At 34.3% G+C, this 19173-nt stretch overlaps 1 protein-coding gene across 1 annotated transcript in view; it reads right to left on the minus strand.

Moving 5' to 3' along the window:
- Window positions 1–19173, minus strand: part of LOC126763775 (serine-rich adhesin for platelets) — a 399576-nt gene that overhangs the window by 367176 nt on the left and 13227 nt on the right. The window lies entirely within an intron of this gene.

Below are 19173 nucleotides of genomic sequence, written 5' to 3' on the forward strand. Positions count from 1 at the left end.
ATATTGACCTTATAAAAATGATGAAAGCTTATTCAATAACTACAATGTGGGTATCAAACTAAAGAAGATTTGAAATTTTTTGTTTAAATTTTTTTAAAATAATGTGGCCACATTTTTAAAAAATGTTATTATATTTAAAAAAAATACCAAACTATACGATTTATTACAAAATTTCAATATGTGCTTCAAACTGAAAGGATTTAAGAGACCTTACGATAGAAGACATTATTTTTTTTAAGAGTTGCCAACTGTTTAAATTGTTACTGTCTCAAAATTGTTTAAATACACAAACATTCCAATAGGGGTATCTAACTGAAAGGATTTTAGAAAACTTACGGTTTAAGATATAATTTTTTAGGAGAGTTGCCAACTATTTTACAATTGTTACTGTTTTAAAATTGACAAAATAAACAAAATTTCCAACATGGGTATCAAACTGAAAGGATTAAAGAGAGCTTGTAATTTAAGCTATTATTTTTATGAGAGTTGCCAACTATTGAAAAAAAATTAACATAAATTGTAAGAATGGTAATGATGAGAACTACTACAATATGGATGTCAAACTGAAGTTGTTTAAGAAAGTTTACAGTTTAAGTTACTTTTTAGTGTGAGTTGCCAACTGTTTCAAAATTGTATTGTTATAAAAACTGTTTTTTGTAATATGTATATCATATGAAAGCGGTGTATGTAAGCTTGTAGTTAAATATGTTTTTATATATACATAGTTGCCAGCAGTTTTATTTTTTATTAAATTAAAATGCTGAACAATATAAAATTTTACAACACGAATAAGCATTGTGAAAGAAATGTTCTTCAAAAGTTTTGCCAAATGTGTAAGAGTGTCAGAGAAATAATTTTTGGAAATGGCTGTTTTCTAAAATACATAGTTGCCAATTTGTTCAAAATTTTTATTCAAATAAATTTTTGAAATATTTTGTTTTAATATTCAATATTAATATCAAATAAAAATTGAAAAAGAAATCTGCATTAGTTTTTAATTAATTTTTTATATTTTTTCATTTTTGTAAAAAATGCTATTTTAATATAATTATAATAATACTAAAAAATTTTATAAAAATTTATTTAAGATTTTAGTTAATGAAAAAATTACAAGTATATATATACAATAACTAAAACAAAAAATTCTTAAAAAAAATATAAAATCTAATATATTTTCGTTCGCGCAAATTTATTCAAATCTGAAGATATTTTGTTAAACACAATTTTAAAAACATTTATTTTCGATTTTAGTTAAAAAAATTTCGAAATTTTTCAATCTATTTTTATAAAAAATATTATTTTTAATAACTCCTTTTCATTTTTGTAATTAATTTTCGCTTTTAATTAATGAAAATCTCGCAATTTTTTCATTTCCTTTTCAAGTATTTATACGAAAGGGAAACCATTTTTTACCAAATGCATATATATGCAAATATATTTCCATACTAAATACAAATAGTACCAGCAGATATAGTTACAACAACATAAAAAATCCGTATAAGTGAATTCACTTTTATTTTCCTTCGACAATTTTTTGCACCTACTCATATTACAATGCGATTGTCAAGCATACACACACACACACATAACACCATGCCGCATTACAAACGGCATTACATGCGACTATGACTTGGACATACAACGGTAAAATGGTATGCTTGTAACAGTATCACCGCACAGCGGACACTTGCTAGCGGCCAACGGGCAACACACGCCTTGAATGAACGAGCTGCAGCGACAAAAAGCGCTTACGGCATCACTGAACAAAGCGCAATGCGCTTGGACACCGAAAAGGAAGAAGGTGGAACGTGTGTAGTGCACTAACTGACGCTTGTAATGTAATCAACACGCCGAGTTGTAAGCGGGCGATCCAATGTGAACGGCTATCGGCCAACAGCTGAGCGCTAGCGGTCAGTCAGTCAACCGACTGTCCCTCAACAGTGCAGCTACCAGTGCTACACAGCAATGTATATGCATATAGATGGACATTATGATGTATGTAGTTGGTCAGGCAGTGCGACGCACTCATTAGTCGGCGTCTTGGCGCACCAGCTTGTACGTCCCGGTCCATTTATGGCGACTCACATTACCAATGTCGCAAGAACGTGTTCGGGCGCTACGCGGCGACCAAACGCGAACGCCTAAGCGGATTGTGCATATGTATATATACCAATCATATATATGGATATATGTATTTGAGTGTGTATGTATGTATATGATGCAGAGCTTAGTTATAGCTGAGTTGCGGCAGCGTGTCTTGGCTACATAATGAACTCCACTCAGGTGGTGTTTGTTGGCAACTAATAAACAAAATAGCTGAGCAATAAAAACAACACACTATGGTGTTGTAATGAAAGCAGAGTATCAAAAAATTGGCAAAAAATGGTAGCAAAGTAAAAGTGGTGGAACGCCTAATAAGTATCCGTATAAGGTGGCTGATGAAAAAGGTGCGCACACAAAAGGAAGGAAACAATTAAAAATAAAAACAAGTAAAAACGTTAACTTCGGCTCCACCGAAGCTGATATACCCTTCACAGGTGCATTTCTTTTAGTAACTATGTGTTCAGTTTGTATGGAAGCTATATGCTATAGTCAACCGATCTGAACAATTTTTTCGGAGATTACATTGTTGCTTTAGAAAATAATATATACCAAATTTCGTGAATATATCTTGTCAAATGCAAAAGTTTTCCATACAAGAACTTTTTTCCGATCGTTCAGTTTGTATGGCAGCTATATGCCATAATAAGCCGATCTGAACAATTTCTTCGGAGATTACATTGTGGCCCTAAAGAACAACCTGTGCCAACTTTTGAGAAGATACATTATCAAATGTGAAAGCTTTCCATACAAGAACTTGATTCCGATCGTTCAGTTTGTATGGCAGCTATGTATATGTTATAGTGGTCCGATAACGGCAGTTCCGACAAATGAGCAGCTTGTTGAAGAGAAAATGACGTTTGCAAAATTTCAAAACGATATCTTAAGAACTGAGTGACTAGTTCGTATATATACAGACGGACGGACGGACAGACAGACAGACAGACGGACATGGCTAAATCGACTCAGCTCAACAACTGATCATTTATATATATACTTTATAGAGTCTCCGACGCTTCCTTCTGGGTGTTACAAACTTCTGACAAACTTAATATACCCTGTTCAGGGTATAAAATTTCAAATAACGTGTTAAGCAAAGTCATGCTTTAATTGTTTATTTTTTGCTATTTTATTTTAATTTTTTTTATAAAAAAATACTTTTTCAATGTTCCTTTATATCACGTACCCCTATTGTCCATATCTCATATTTACAATACACACACAATCACAAGCAGCCTTTTTATATATGTATGTCATATATATCTTATATATTAAACCTGACCATTCACAACTTGCCATTTCGTTAATTAAGTGTCGCAGTGGAGTCAATGTGCCACGCATGCGCACAACGGTAGGCGGCACAAATAGTTCGGCCGCCAGCTGTGCGCTGACACACCTTTCGAGCGTATGACGCATGGCGCGTGCTTTCGTTCCTTATTAGATGTTGGCGATATGTAAAAAAATGTCGATTTGCCTTTGGAAGTAATGAGACAGGCAATTAGCGAGGGTACACGAAAATCTGATATGAGACATAAAAAACTATAAACTTAACATAAGTCTAGATTATTGTATAATAGAGCAGAGCTTGGTGTAAAAATTAGTCACTATGTAAATTTGAGCTTTCTGTGAGTCAATAATCGATAATAGGTCTAAACTTCTTGATGAAGTATCGCTGACTACTGGATAGAGAAGTTTGAAATTAATATCGGCAGTAAGGCGTAGTGGAGTGATTCCACACTCGACCTACTACTGAGGGACGGCACTATCCAGTGGTACATTGACGGTTCGAAAACACCTGAAGGCATTGAAGCAGGCATTTTGGGACCGCATAACAACCTATGCATACTAATGGGATGTTTTCCGAGCCTCTTTCAAGCGTATTAAAGTCCCTCAATTCGATTTCCGATGGTTGCTTCTACTATAAAACAAAATCAGTCTGCAGAAATTAATCTCCAACGCGACTATCGCAACCAGCGTTTCGCTAACTCAGCGTTAGTCAAGGGGAGTAAAAGCGAACTCAGGCTATGAGATCAAATCGCTATTAGTGGCGGAAGCTGAACCGAAGAACTCGCCGCTCTGCTGCGGCTTCTAGAACGATGGGGCCAGAATCATGCGTTGCGGTGGGGTTCCGCACCATAAAGAAGCTGCTCCGCGCGGAGGAGAGAGTGGCGAGAGAAGGCACACAGCAGGCAACAGGAATGCGCCATGCCAAGCTGTTACCTAGCAAGGTTTAAGGATATGATCAAGCTCCCCTAAGACACATTTCGTCCCTTGTCACGCTCTATATTGGGCGCTGCAGGCTCAAGAAACACCTATCCAACATGAGCATACCGTTTTGTGTAAACTGTCGGTTTCGCGAAATGTAACCTGAAACTCCCGAACAACTGATTCAAGATTTTCCAGCAGTTTGTAGAAGCAGACTCCAGGTTCATGGTTCCATCTATTTGATCAGAGATCACATCACCTTCATTGCGGCTTAACTCGGGCTTTCGTTAGCTTCTTGTAGATATTTTGTAAAGAAATTTAATCCTAACCTAACTTAATACAGAAAACCAATAATGACAAATATACATACAATATTTGAGCTCAAAAAGAAATCAGACTATATCTTAACAAGGTAAGATTTTAATAATGATTTCTAGGTGAGAATATCCTCTAGACGTGTGTGGAGAAGAGGAAGAATTCCTTAATCTATACCGACAGTTTCAAAATTGACTGCGAAGTAGGGACAGTGGAATACTCCGCAGATCTTGATAACTCTCTCCATCTGTCTGCCATACTCAGTTTGAATGCTGCAAACGGAAGTATCGGACATATTGAAGGACTGTGGAATTGTACTCAATAACAACGGATACAGAGAGCTACCATATACACTAACCTTGTCGTCGCCAAATATAAACTCTGGCGTGGTCAACAAATGTAGGAAGGCTTTAAGCTGACAGGCCAATTCTATTTGTCCATAATTTGGATTCACAGTCATAAAAATATTTTCGGCAACGAAACATCAAACCAGTTGGTCAAGTCAGAAGCTTATCTGGAAAGTGTTAGGTGGAGACAACACGGTGCACGATCAAGAGTGAGTTAAATACGCAATTTGAATGAATAGTTTAGAACAGATACAGTCAAATGTATTTATAGCCAAACAGATATGAACAAAATATGACAAGGCAAGAACTAAGCACTTATTAAATAGGTCAAGTAAAAGTATAGACTTATAGCCACCATAAAAGATCGCTGAAATGACTCTTAGAAATCATATCATCCACATTCAAAAAAATTCGGTATACTACCTAGAGAGTTATACTGAGCTCAAAAGCAATCTTTAGACTAAATAGTATTGGATATAGCAGGGCAGGGTCGCTAATGTTTGAAAAAAAAATCTTAGTTGGATGCAATCTATTAGAAAAAGAAGATAAAATAACCAAAATGAAAGGGCAATCTGAAGTCGGAAAGAGAAAAGTACTGGGAGTAAAGGGCTAAAAACGGTACGATTTTCGGTAATATTACAATCGCTACTTGCTGTTTACTATGTCAGGTTACCATTTTTATGAAAATAATAATTCTTCAAGGCAGTGTTGTAAAAACGCCTCTGGCAATTTCTGTTAATTTATATATAAATTTTTCTAAAATTAAAACACAATTTTCTCAACAATTTTGACCAACCCACCCAAACTGACCACTTTATGGCACAAAAAACTATAATTCCCTACTAAATTACCTCATTAAAATAAAATGTTCTGAATTCTATCACGCTAAATACCTTTGCGATAATGCCACTTGTTGCTATTATTTTTCGTTTGTTGTTGTTAAAATGATTTGCATTATTGTCTATTAATTATCTCTCCTGCCTTTCAACTGTTTATTTTTATTTGGCTACTCGTGAGTGGGCGATTACGCTTTATGACTGCAAAGCATTACTCATTGAAAACCTTTATTTAATTAAATATGCAAAAACGTGCCCCGAAGTAAATACCACTTTTGAATTGTATGGTAATTTAATAATGGTTGCGCTACGAAAAATGCTTTAGAACACAAACAAAGTGATATAATAATTGCTGAACCAGAGCAATATGAGAGGCAAATAATCTTTTTGTTATTAGAGACAAAAAATAGGAATTAGAAAAAAGTGTTATTAAAATAAATAGAAAAATTAAATAAACAAAAAACTATATAAATAAAAGAATAAAATAAATAAAAAATTAAGTGAATAAAAAAAATTAAATAAATAAAAATAATCGTTCAAATTGAAGTAATGGAAGTGGTTTAGTTCTTGCTTCAAGCAGAAATGTGCTTTTTGAACACACGCGTTTTCTTCAGGAGATCATTTATATACATTAGATTATGTGATTGATAGAGCTACTTGACAATTAATAATTATTTTTTTATAAATTTTTTAAATACTCAACCAGACCAATACTGATAGTCAGTAATTCAAAGCTAGTAGATTGATTACTACATTTCAAGAAGTTACTATATTGGTCACCTTGTAAAATTAACTGAAAAGTAATCATAAATATGCTAATACTGGCAAAGAGTTACCTCTTAAGCTGGTCGCACTGCAAAAGTAATTGAATAGTAATCATAAATTTGTGATTATTCGCAAAAGTAATTGAAAAGTAATCATTAATATGTGATTACTTGTATAGGGTTACTTTTTAAGCGAGTCAGTCTGCAAAAGTAATTGAAAAGTAATCATAAAATGTTTCTTTTTAAGCGAGTCAGTCTGCAAAAGTAATTGAAAAGTAATCATTAATATGTGATTACTTGTATAGCGTTGATTTTTAAGCGAGCCACTTTGCAAAAGTAATTGAAAAGTAATCATTAATATGCGATTACTTGTATAGCGTTGATTTTTAAGCGAGCCACTTTGCAAAAGTAATTGAAAAGTAATCATTAATATGTGATTACTTGTAAAATGTTACTTTTTAAGCGAGTTACTCTGCAAAAGTAATTGAAAATTAATCAAAAATGTGTGATTATTCATATAGGGTTACTTTTCTGGCGAGTCACACTGTAAAAGTAATTACAAAGTAATCATATATATGTGATTACTTGTATAGGGTTGATTTTTAAGCGAGTCACTTTGCAAAAGTAATTGAAAAGTAATCACAAATATGCCATTACTTGTATAAGGTTGATTTTTAAGCGAGTTACTCTGCAAAAGTAATTGAAAAGTAATCACAAATATGCCATTACTTGTATAAGGTTGATTTTTAAGCGAGTTACTCTGCAAAAGTAATTGAAAAGTAATCATAAATATGCTATTACTTGTATAGGGTTACTTTTTCAGCGACTCCCTCTGCAAAAGTAATTGAAAGGTAACCAGAAATATGTAATTACTTGTATAGGGTTGATTTTTAAGCAAAAGTAATTGAAAAGTAATCAGAAATATGCGATTGACAGTGTGGGTGGATTTTGAAAAAAATAACGGCTTGCCAATAATGTCTATCATTACTTTTTGCATCTAAACTACTTTATAATATCCATAATTACTAAACATATTAAGTTCTCAATTTCTAAATATTACGCCTAATAGCAAAAATTACAAAAGAAATAATTATTCAAATTTTATGATTTTCAAGCATTTAACTGTGCAATATTTCATCACTGCAAGTGGTTTATGTGCTATTAAATGTACCATTAAAAATTATTTACACTCCGTAACAAAAGTGATAAACCCGTTCATTGGAAACATATTTCAAAACTTTGAAAATATAATATTCGCAAGCAGCAAATTAAAAATTACTGCTGAAAAAGTGAGTTCAATTGCATAAAGACAAGATAAATTTTGAAATACACACTTTTACCAAGTGAGCGCCCACTTTTCGTTTCAATTGTAATTTGTTTCTAATTTTATAGTAATTATTTTTCATGTAATTACTTGAACCGTTCGGAGCACTTATTGAACTTGCCTGCTTTTTGCTATTAGCTTCTTAGCCTCTTAGCTTCAAAGGCTTAATTGTTATAATTGCTCGCGTTGCATGGCCTTGAAATACCACGCTCGGTCGTTTAGCTGCACCTCTACTACAGTTATTTCATAGAAATAAATAATTTTATTGATTTAAACTAACTACGACAACATTAATAAATATATATATATGTCTTGAATCTTACATAGATTTGATTTAATGTTTAGTGGTTTGGCCAGTTCGTGACATTTCGTCTTATACCGTTAGCAAATTATTCTAAATAATTGCAGAAATAATTTATAAAAGTGACAGATAATTTATTCTATTTACTTTTAAATGAATTTTTATTATTATTATTGCTTTAAACTTGTTATATTTGGTAGAGAGATAGAATATTTCTGACATCACGAGCTGAGAATTTTTCTTTCAAGCACTCTTCATAAATGTAACGCTAAAAATCTGCTGTAATCTCTCGTCTCTACTACTTTTTTCTTGGTATTGATCATCTCTCTAATGACGAAAAATGCTCAAAATGATATATATGTCTAATGCTGGTCACTTTGATGTCAAGTATGTACCACTCTCTAGAAAACCAATCGTCGAAAATATCGATTGCCCACAAGCTAAGAATGATACAAAAAGCCGTTTCGAACAGTTTAAATAAGGATAGATATAAAATAAAGCTCGATGAACAGCAAAAAGCGAGTTAACGCCCAAAAACCCCATGAACTCATCTGCGAATCACTGTTAAATATCCAACAAATACATCTATATATATATTTCAGAAGTGAATGGACCAACGCAAACGGTGACCAAGGAATGATTAACGATCATCAACTGACGAGCTGCTGCCTTTCGGCCACACTCTTTATTCGAGCCTATACTGTAAACAATCTGTCACAAACACACAAGTTAAACAAGACTGTCTGAGAGAAGCAATGGCTCAGAGGAGTCTTGCTTTCGCCAATAAAAGAGGAGAGGTGATAGTGACTCGCCAGAAGCGCCGGGTGCTTGCTCCGCAGGTTCTTATGCAGCCAATTTAAAGTCTGAACCTGTCACCAAATGGCTACTATCTTTTCCTGGCCTCGGCGTGAAACAGCTAATGAAAAATTCGGCTCAAAAATGCTTTGAAAATCGACAGCGAAAAGGAACATGTGGTATAACCGTGATATTGATCTATTTTCCATCAGTTTTATATATATTTGTTCGAAAAGCCATTTGATTTTAAATCTATTAAATAAAACCGCTCACCCTTCGAAGTGACATCGCTTCGTACTATGGGCTCTTGAAAAGTTTTAAAAAGATCCGACGTTTTCGAGCCCAATTTTGTTGAGCGATGAGGCCCATTTCTGGCTCTATGGATATGTAAACAAGAGCGTCATGATAATCGACTATTTGATGCTTAAAATTGAAGCTCGTGATCTCGGCGACATTTGGTTTCAACAAAGCAGCGTCACTTCCCACACATCGCAGCAATCAATGGATTTATTAAGAGAACACTTCGGTGAGCATATAATTTGACATTTTGGGCAGGTCGATTGGCCGCCAAGATGGTGTGATATCATACCGTTAGACTTTTTCCTGTGGAGATATGTAAAGTCTATGCGGACGATCCCGCGATTCCACATCAACCTCGAAATAGATCACCCTTTAATTACCGTATAAACTGGCCGATCAAAAAGCAAAATAAGAAAATCAAAAGGTATTCAAGTTTCGATGCCGACGCAGTTATCATTTTTACTCATTTTCCCCTTAAATTTTTTTCAGTGTAGTTCATAAATTTTTTTACTAAACGCAGTTCACTTATTGTAACTCCCACTTACGGCCACATATCAAACGGTTCAATTAATTTGCTATGGAAATTTATGCAGCAGCACACAATTTTTCCGGATTGTGTTTTTTACTACAACTTACAGTACATACATATATATAGAGGGTATATGTGTTCGTATGTGTGCATGCAGTTTTTTTTGAAAATTCACTTGCATTGTTGCAGTTCGTTTTCTAATTACTAGCTTCATTGTTGTAGCAGACTTTTATGCCGTTAATTGTAAGTTACTGACTCACTCGACTACTGATACGCAACAAACAAACATACATATATACATACAGACAGTGCAGCATATAAATATAACCTCAATAATGTCCGTTCAATCGACTGTCTGTCTAAATGTTGTTCGAACTGTCTATTAAGCGGACGCACAGCGAACGAGTGGACAGTGTTGAAGGCATAAAAATGTGCAACACGGTACGCTTGCCGTTTGGTGGCAAGTGGGGCGTGTTGCTGCCACGGCAGCCAGTGGCTAATGGCCAGAAATGTAAATGTAGCATAGAATAGGAGAACAGTTGCAATGACAACTTTTTCTATGCAACTATTGAGCCATTGAAGCATTGAATGTTTCGAAACTAGTTTATCACTGCTCGGGTGTGTTTGTATGTATACCTGTTGGCGCGCCACGCATGCGAGTTTATTGTGTCTCACCGTGAACTCAAAATGGGTCAGTGGTCTCGCATGCGATTGGCTTGATTACATAAATTCTATATCGGTTTTCAACAAACCGAAACGCCACAATGCACTTTCTAGCGAAGTTTGCTGTGTGTGGCAAACATTTAGGGGTATATGCTTGTATATACATATATCAGCAAGCAAGAATACGTGAGATTTATTTATTAATGCTCTTAGTGGCCTTTTTAGTGCGTTGAAGTGAACTTAGTTGTGGGCTGTGACCCTTAACTTGTAGTAAATAAAATGTGGTGGATGATAAGGTGGTGTTAAGTCGATGATATGGAGGTCGTGATTCTCTTCGTGCCACACTTGGTATCATTTTGAGAGAAGTTTGAGTCGAGGTTAAAACACTCTCAGTCAGTTTCCTAAGGAATACTTAATAATAATATGAAGGTTATGGTATCCGATGTTTCCTTTCGGGTGTCGGGATATAAAAACTGAAAGTTTCCAAGGGATAAGGGTGTCACAAGAATTATTTGATTGGCTCCAGAGTCATCCCACAGTCTTCCATAACAATAAAAAAAATAAATCTTTACATATAGATTAAAAAGTTTAGTCCTGAGAACGATAATCGATATATTCATAACCGGCAAAAGCCGGTTTGGCCTCGTGGATATTCTTCAAACTCATAAGGCTCACGAAGTTCCAAAAAGAAAGACGAAAACCTTATTGAAACAGTGAATTTGATATGACTAATATATTTTCACACTGAAAGATTCCCGTAAATACAAGTTTCCATAGTATGGAACATGTAAGTGGTATTCAGCTGGGAAATATAGATATCTTACAACAATAAATCGGTAGAATACAAGCTTCAGAATGGCAATAAGCCAACTAAAGAACAGTTTTGCCAACCTAACCTTTCTAGGAAACTTGCTAAGACTCTATACAAGCCTCTTTATATCAATTATTTCCTTCTTGAAGATTATGGCCCTAATATTTGACGATTTTAGGCACATTTTCCTACTAAGCCGATTCCATGTTGCAACTCTTTTTCGCTATTATCTAGTTGCTCCCCGATTCGACTAGCTTATGAGCCTGATCTCAGCGAAATTTCAGAAAACTGCAAGGCGTATTTTAGTCTCACCAGTTGCAGATTGAGAACGGGTAGAGAGTGCACCTTGCGCTTCACAAATGGATGGTTGGATCTCAGGCTCGACAAGCTGTCCTCGGTGAGGTGAGCTGGTCACCCTCAGCAAAGTTCATTTTCCAATAGTTATAGTTACTCAAACTGGATACTGCCCGATCAGAATTCAAGTGGTAAGATTGAAAATTTTACCGAATGTCAGTTACATAAGCTACTTGAAAGGCTAGCCGGATCAGCTAACCTAACCTCACTTAACCTAACCTAACCTAACCTAACCTAACATAACATAACACAACCGAATTTAATTTAACTTAACTTAACTTAACATAACTTAACTTAACTTAACTAAACTTAACTTAATTTAACTTAACTTAACTTAACTTAACTTAACTTAACTTAACTTAGCTTAACTTAACTTTAACTAACTTAACTTAACAGCTTAACTTACATTTAACATTTTAAGTATCCTCCTCGGCCGTCTTACAAGCTGAGCTAACCTAACCTTACCTAACGTAATCTAACCTCACATAACCTGACTTAACTTAACTTCACTTATCTTAACCTAACATAAGCATATCCTATTAACTGATAGAGAAGTTAATGGTTGTGGTGCCAGCGAATTGAAATTGCAAAATGCAGATCGCCTGAAAGTATACTTAGGAGAAATCATGTTGTATCACAGTACTATTTTCGATGGCAAATGTGCAAAATTTTTATTTTGAAATTCCATATTATAAATATCAAGATCTGTTAAAATGAAAAATAAACTAAAAAATAAAAAAAAATGTATTGTTATTAAAAAAAAATTAAAAGAAAATAATAAAAAAAATACCATTTAAATAAATATAATAAAAAATATTTTAAAAAAGAATGAAATAAATTAATTTTTAAATATTTTTTTTTTATTAAATAATTTTTTTATTATTTTTTTTTTTTTTTATAAAAAATATTTGTTTTTTTTATAAAAAAAATTTTGCAAATATAAATTAAAAACAATAATGAAATAAATTTATTTTTTAATAAAAAAAATATTTTCTCTTATTTTAATTCTTTTTTAATAAAAATATTTGTTTGTTTTAGATTGAAAAATAAATAGTGAAAGTACAATTTGGCGACTCACCAAAATAAGATTATTTTTTTACCACCAGTTAAGAAAAAGAATGCACAACAGTTCCTACAGTCTGAAAAATTTCTGATCTATATTTTGATGCCCTTCTACAAGTATTACTTACAATCACTTTACAACTACCGTTGCATAACGCCAATACCTTTCATTAAGTTCAATGTCCACTTAACGCTAAACCATTTGTCAACACCTCCCAAGTTCACTGAACTTTATTGCTCCGTGTTTTATGGCAAGTGGTTACTAGGCATGCCGTTTAGTAACCCAAGCAGTAGTTATTGTTGTTCTTATGCTGTTTTTTTTTTTTTTGTTATTCATCTTCTTCGTACATTTTGACACATGTTCTGCATAGCTCAACGACTAGCCCACATAGCTTCAGAGAGGTAAATATTTATATGTAATAGCTTATGTAACCGGCTGACTTTGTTTTTATCTGTTCATTGGTGGCAACTCTAATCTGCACTACAGTTTTAAGCACCCTTTGCCTACTTCAAGTGCCACTAAATGTCGGCTTTTTTGCTTTAGTTGCAGTTTTGTTGCCTTTCCATTCGCTTGTCACCTCTAAAACTTTTGTGTGAATTTACTTTTTTCTCGCTTGTTGCAACATAATTTTTTTATGAGGCCATAAAATTATATTATTGTGCTGGAACAAAAACTGTATTTCTAGATATATGTATATGGATGTATATGTATTGGTCTCAGTGTTGGATAAAGTAACATAAAGAGACAGGCAGTCAGAATTTTGGTCTATTTTATATAGGTATCTTGGTTTCGAAATGAAGCCTTTCTAAAATGTAATTCGATAATCGATCGATTCGATATTCAATCTTATTTTAATTTTTGTTGTTTTTAGAAATATTTTAGCATCCAACTTCTATCTAAATGAAAATTTTCTTTAACCAGTCATTCAAACCTTGCGTTAAGGGTTCTCCCTATGAAAAGAGGGAGCTATCCTTAATCTATGATTCACATCTTCTTACAATTTCCAGCTGCTCAAATATCTTTTTCTTTTATATTGTCTGTTCGGCATTATTTTTCTTCTTTTTGCAAAACTCATGGACTCTCATTTTGCCTCCTTAATTTTACTTCAATTTCGTCACTATTTATGCGAAACACTAGTGTTTAGTTTTCCTCTCTCGTTTTCTCTTTCTTCTCCACATATTTTAAGGTCGAATATTCGAGACGCAAAATTATAATAAAAGTTAAGAATGTATTCAAAAATTCAACTGCTTTGAAAAATGATGAAGATATCTGAATTTCAATATTTTTTAATTATTTCAAAGTTTAAAATTTTTTGAGAGAAAAGCTTAACTGATTATATAAAATTAAGTTGGATATTTTGCGTACTAGTTCCTCTGTGAGTCTCTAGTTTTTATTATTTATATGAGAGAGAGAAGGAGAGAGAAAAAGGAATATGTACTAGGAGAAATACAGGAACTCCTCTCTCTCTCTCTTTCTCTCTCTCAAGCGCCTTAATTTTTCCAATTTCTTTCTTTATCTCTTCTAATACATCTTCCTTTCTCTCTCTCTCTCTTTCATGCGCCTACTATTCTTAACACTATTAGATTTTTACTCACTTTCTATATTACTTACTTTTTTTATTTATATTACTTACAGTTTTTCTCTTATTTTGCTGTATAAAATTACAATTCTCAACTAGTTTATTTCGTATGCTAATTGTGATACTTTTACCCTGAAACATGAACTAAAATTTTTATTCGCAAATTAAACGACTATAATGCTTGATATCCTCAATGCTCAAGCCAAAATAGTAAATAGCGCCAATAAACTTGAAACTTTTAATATTAATAGCAGTTTATTCTGCTGTTGTGCCGCTTTTTCAGACCCTAAAGTAATATCTTTCTACCACCAATAAACAGACAGATCATAATATCATAAATCAGGAGTAATGAACCTCTACTCAGCGTCTAAACTCTCATATCGCGAGATTCGTTTTGCTATTATTATTTCAAGCAGACTATGCCCGCGGGACCAGGCAGATTACTTACATAAAATTTTATATATAGAAGCTTCTTGTCAACGCTCCAGACTATAAATTCACATAATCAACCGCCGACAATCACGATGCATTGCCGTGCAGATTGTGTGAAGATTTACACGATTCCATTGCAATTACACAAAAGAGAGTCAGTGAAGAATGGTAAATGACTGAGAAAGCGGTTGGCGTAGCTTTTAATTTGCTTTAATTGTGCTTGCAACAATTAAGAAAATATGCCGACTTAGGCGGGAGATATTTAGTGGGAAAGCGAGCAGGAGAGTAAGGAAAGCATATAGATGTCTATGTAGTATAAGTATAGCAAAGAAGAGATTAAAAAGTGCAAAATTTACTGTAAGGAAATAAAATACAGTCTGACTATTTAGTAATAAGTCCAACAGTCTGTCAGCAGAACGCTAATATGACAGAACCGTCAACGCATCACATAGCTTGATGACCAGACCAAATATCAATTAGGCAATGAGTCAGTCATGCTCACGCTTCTACGCTTTAACTAAATGAATGAATGAAAGGCTATACTCAATTTAGCTTGAAGATTGCGCGCCTCTTTCGAGGTTTGCGTGTGCCTATAAGTGTGAGGTTCTCATATTATATACAGCTTTTATGCTTTTTTATGTTTAATGTATTATACAAGTATGTATATAGCGCAAAAATTAAGTGTTCTGCTCTGCTGAGCATTCATTCGGTTTCCCAGACCAAGCGCGGCCTTCTAAATTTGCAGAAATGATAATAGTATTTTTATAATATATTAAAATGATATTGGAGTATAGTTATTAAGGACTTTTCAGTGTTATAAATATCAAGGTTACTAGACCTTGATAATGGCAGTATTGCTTTTAATATACATACGTATATTTTTTTCATCAAAGCAGAAGCGATTTGGTTAGAGCTCCAAGTATCGATAAGTGCAGAAATATCTCACCAATACGAGATTCAAAAACCCTAGTAAACTCTCTTATATATCAAAATCTTTCTTATTCTAATATAACTGGGATTCAATAGAACATTCGTTGTGTAGACAAACTCGTTAACAATAAAACCCTTGAAATGAAAGTGATCTCTAAAGTATGGCACGCCAATTGGGAACTAAAATCCACTCTCGACGACCCAAACCAACACTCACAAGAGTCTCATTCAAGCCGTCCAAATATACGATTATGCAACGTAGACGATAGCAACTTGCTTTGAAGTGGTTTCGCTTGAATACAGACGTGCCCTCTGAAAGTATTAAACCCGTTCTTTCCCAGAAGCATTGGTCGCCTTGCCATGGCGTAGGGTCTTAGATAATTGTAATGGATATAGCCCAAGTCGGAGCTCACATTTCCATTACGAACTAAGAGCGACACCTCATAATTACCACCATGGGGGATATGGGTGAATAAACCTTTCTCTTTTACACCTATCTTCTATTGTGGAAGTGTTAAGACCCCGTACCAACACCACCCTAAGTCAAGGTGTCGAGATACCCATGCTAAGGGCTGATTGATCAGGGGGCTGTAATCAAACACACAACACACACCCAAAACTTTTAATATCCTGACGTCTAAAGCTTTGACAGGCACAACGACTTTGACTGCAGAATCTAGGACACCAGTACGCCTAAAGTTGTACAACAAAGACACCCCATTCGTCTCCAGCCATGCGAGGATTAAGAGCGCTCTCAGATGTACCAACTATAGTAGGACTGTAATGATAGCACTTCAAGCGGGTACCAAACAAAGTACTCTCAGCATAAATATACGTATGGAACCCTCCATTTTAAAATGAGTACCAACAAAATTACACTGGCTGCTGAAGGAGTAAATACGCACATGAAAATAAAGATCCCTAAATCAAGTGAGCCGGTACCAGAGGACAGTCTTCATACGAAGAAGAAATAAAGCGCTAGAAGCTGATGAGTGGACTCATATGAAGTTTCCTGAAAAGGAAGTAATCAGAACCAGCAGTCGAAACCAGTGGACAAAGCCGTTCCCAGCTAAGGGAGCTCTATCTAAAAAACCCAGACAAGGAACAGAGCAGAACAATGCAGCAAAAGCAATACACTGCAGCGACGTGACTAGAGACCACCTGCCGGAGGCTACCACGGACGGAAACTCCTCCTCATCGAGCACCATACAGGAGAGTTGGGTGGATTGATGGGTGTCGTCTAGTTTTAAGCTTTATGCGGTGCTCGGGGCTATCCGGAGTTTGGCTCCGCCGAAACCATTAGGGCTACACCATCATCAAGTGCTCGAACCAAGCCTCCTTTTCCTTTTCTTTTTCTTTTCTGACGGATAGTGTCGCTAAAATGAAATCAAATTGAAGCTTGTACCCGCCAAAATTAATAAAAAAATAATAAGGAAACCTTGTGCGCGCATTTGTCTGCCCTCTCTAAAGGAGCCGGACCAACAGCTTCTGCGGTAAATCAAGGTACAACATAAATGCATACCCGGTATAGATGAATGGCAGCTTATATAGGAGAAGAAACCCAACAAAACGAATCAACCAATACTTGTAGCCATATGAAAGGAGTCGATATCATGTATCACTCCAATAAAGTCGCTACCGTGCTAGTAGATAAACAAAGAATAAATTTTTTATATTTGGAAGAATTATGACCACGTCAATGGGAGATTTTATTAATGAATGATGTATCTGTCGACTCTTTCAAAGTATCATTGTATCTCGAAGACCCGTGTAAAATTTCATGAAGATCGGTTGAGTTGTTCTCGAGAAATCTCGCCAACCGACTTCAAATATACGGTTTCGAGAAAAACGCGTTTAAAGACGGCACACTTAGCGTAGCTAACTTCGAACACACAAGTTCTCAAGGCTGTATCTCCGAAACTATTACTCGTATCAACTTGAAAATTAGGGCAATACTCTAGAAATGTTGTAGAATTTAATAAGACAATAAAAAAATATATATTTTGAAACTTGCAAACGCGCGTAACCCCCTAACTAACACTTTACTCTTTTTTGTTTGAACTTGCTACATTTTAGGCTATCTTAAGTATCAGTTACCGTTAAGGGGTTATATTTTCAAAAAATCGATTTTTTTTTTGCGTTTTCTTAATATATATATATCTGAGTATGCACGTACAAAATTTCAAGTCGATCCGACGAATATTTTCGAAGTTATAGACACATTAGTGATGGCGCGCCCACTACATGTAAAGTGCTTTCAAAACTTTAAACTCGTTTTTCTCGAAACGGTGTTTTCAAAATCGGTGAGCAAGATTTCTCAGAAACGGCTCAACCGATCGGTCTGAAATTTTTACACAAGCTTCTTAGCTATATTTTTTAGTAATTAATCGAAGGATTTCCACATCCGATGAAAATTTCTTATTTTTATAAACTAATTCCTTCGATCAATCACTAGATTATTTATTATATTAATGAAATTTATTTGGTTTTTGCATTTTAGATGATCCAGTCCAGAGATATTGCTCACCGCAGGCCTTTTTTTTTCTGTAAAATTGGCAATATCAACGTTCCCCATCATTATTTTTGGCAATAAAAAATATGTGAATATAGTTTAAGGTTGTCATAATATAGTTTCAAATCAATAAACGAAATAGTTTTCTTAGTTGAAAAATGCCTTTTTTTCGACCTCCTAACTGTATATAACTTAAGCACTCAACAAACTGTTAAGCTCTAAGCCACTTGTTGCCAACCATTTAACTGTTTTGGTGAAATTCTACGTCTAATAAACTTGTCTCTTTCTCGCTTTGTATCATACCATGCGCTGCATGCGAAATAAGAAACCCAATTTTCTAACTCTATAACTGTGAAATCCTGTTTTCTCATTAATATCAATTAGGCAATAGTTTGGTTTTATTGTTGCTATTTCCTTTTCAACTTTATTGGCTGAAACAACTTTTGACTCATGCTTAGTTTATAGCGTCATCCGCTCAATAGCGCTTAATAAACCGAATAAAAAGCTGCGCATCTGCAATGTTGCGGCTCTTAAATGTTAGAAACGAGTTAAGAATGCTTTTAGCCGATATACTTTTGTAGTAAAAACAACTGCAAGCGCTTAAAAGACAACAATGAGAACGCTTGTTTCTATTTAGTGATTCAAATCGTTATTAATTAACTCATTTGAGTTGACGAGAAAGGTAAAGCCAGTAACTGCTAATGAGTAATAGGCATAAAGATGATGAAGTAAAGCGCGAGAGCTGTCAAGGTTGTCGGGTAAAATATTAAAAACAAAACTGCAAAAGATATTTAAGAATATTTTTTTGAATAGAACATATATATATATATATATATACATATTTTATTTTCTCTAGATGTTTTTGAGTCATGAAAATTAAGTGATTTCATGTGTAACATAAACTCAAAGTTTTGTCATGAAAACTAGCAGATATTGTGTTAGGCATAATCTAAAAATTTCTCGAAGTTTAAGAAACTATTTTAATTTTAGAAAATATAAAAAGAGTTAATGCC

Source organism: Bactrocera neohumeralis, chromosome 6 (genome assembly GCF_024586455.1).
Source record: "Bactrocera neohumeralis isolate Rockhampton chromosome 6, APGP_CSIRO_Bneo_wtdbg2-racon-allhic-juicebox.fasta_v2, whole genome shotgun sequence".
NCBI lineage: Eukaryota > Metazoa > Arthropoda > Insecta > Diptera > Tephritidae > Bactrocera > Bactrocera neohumeralis.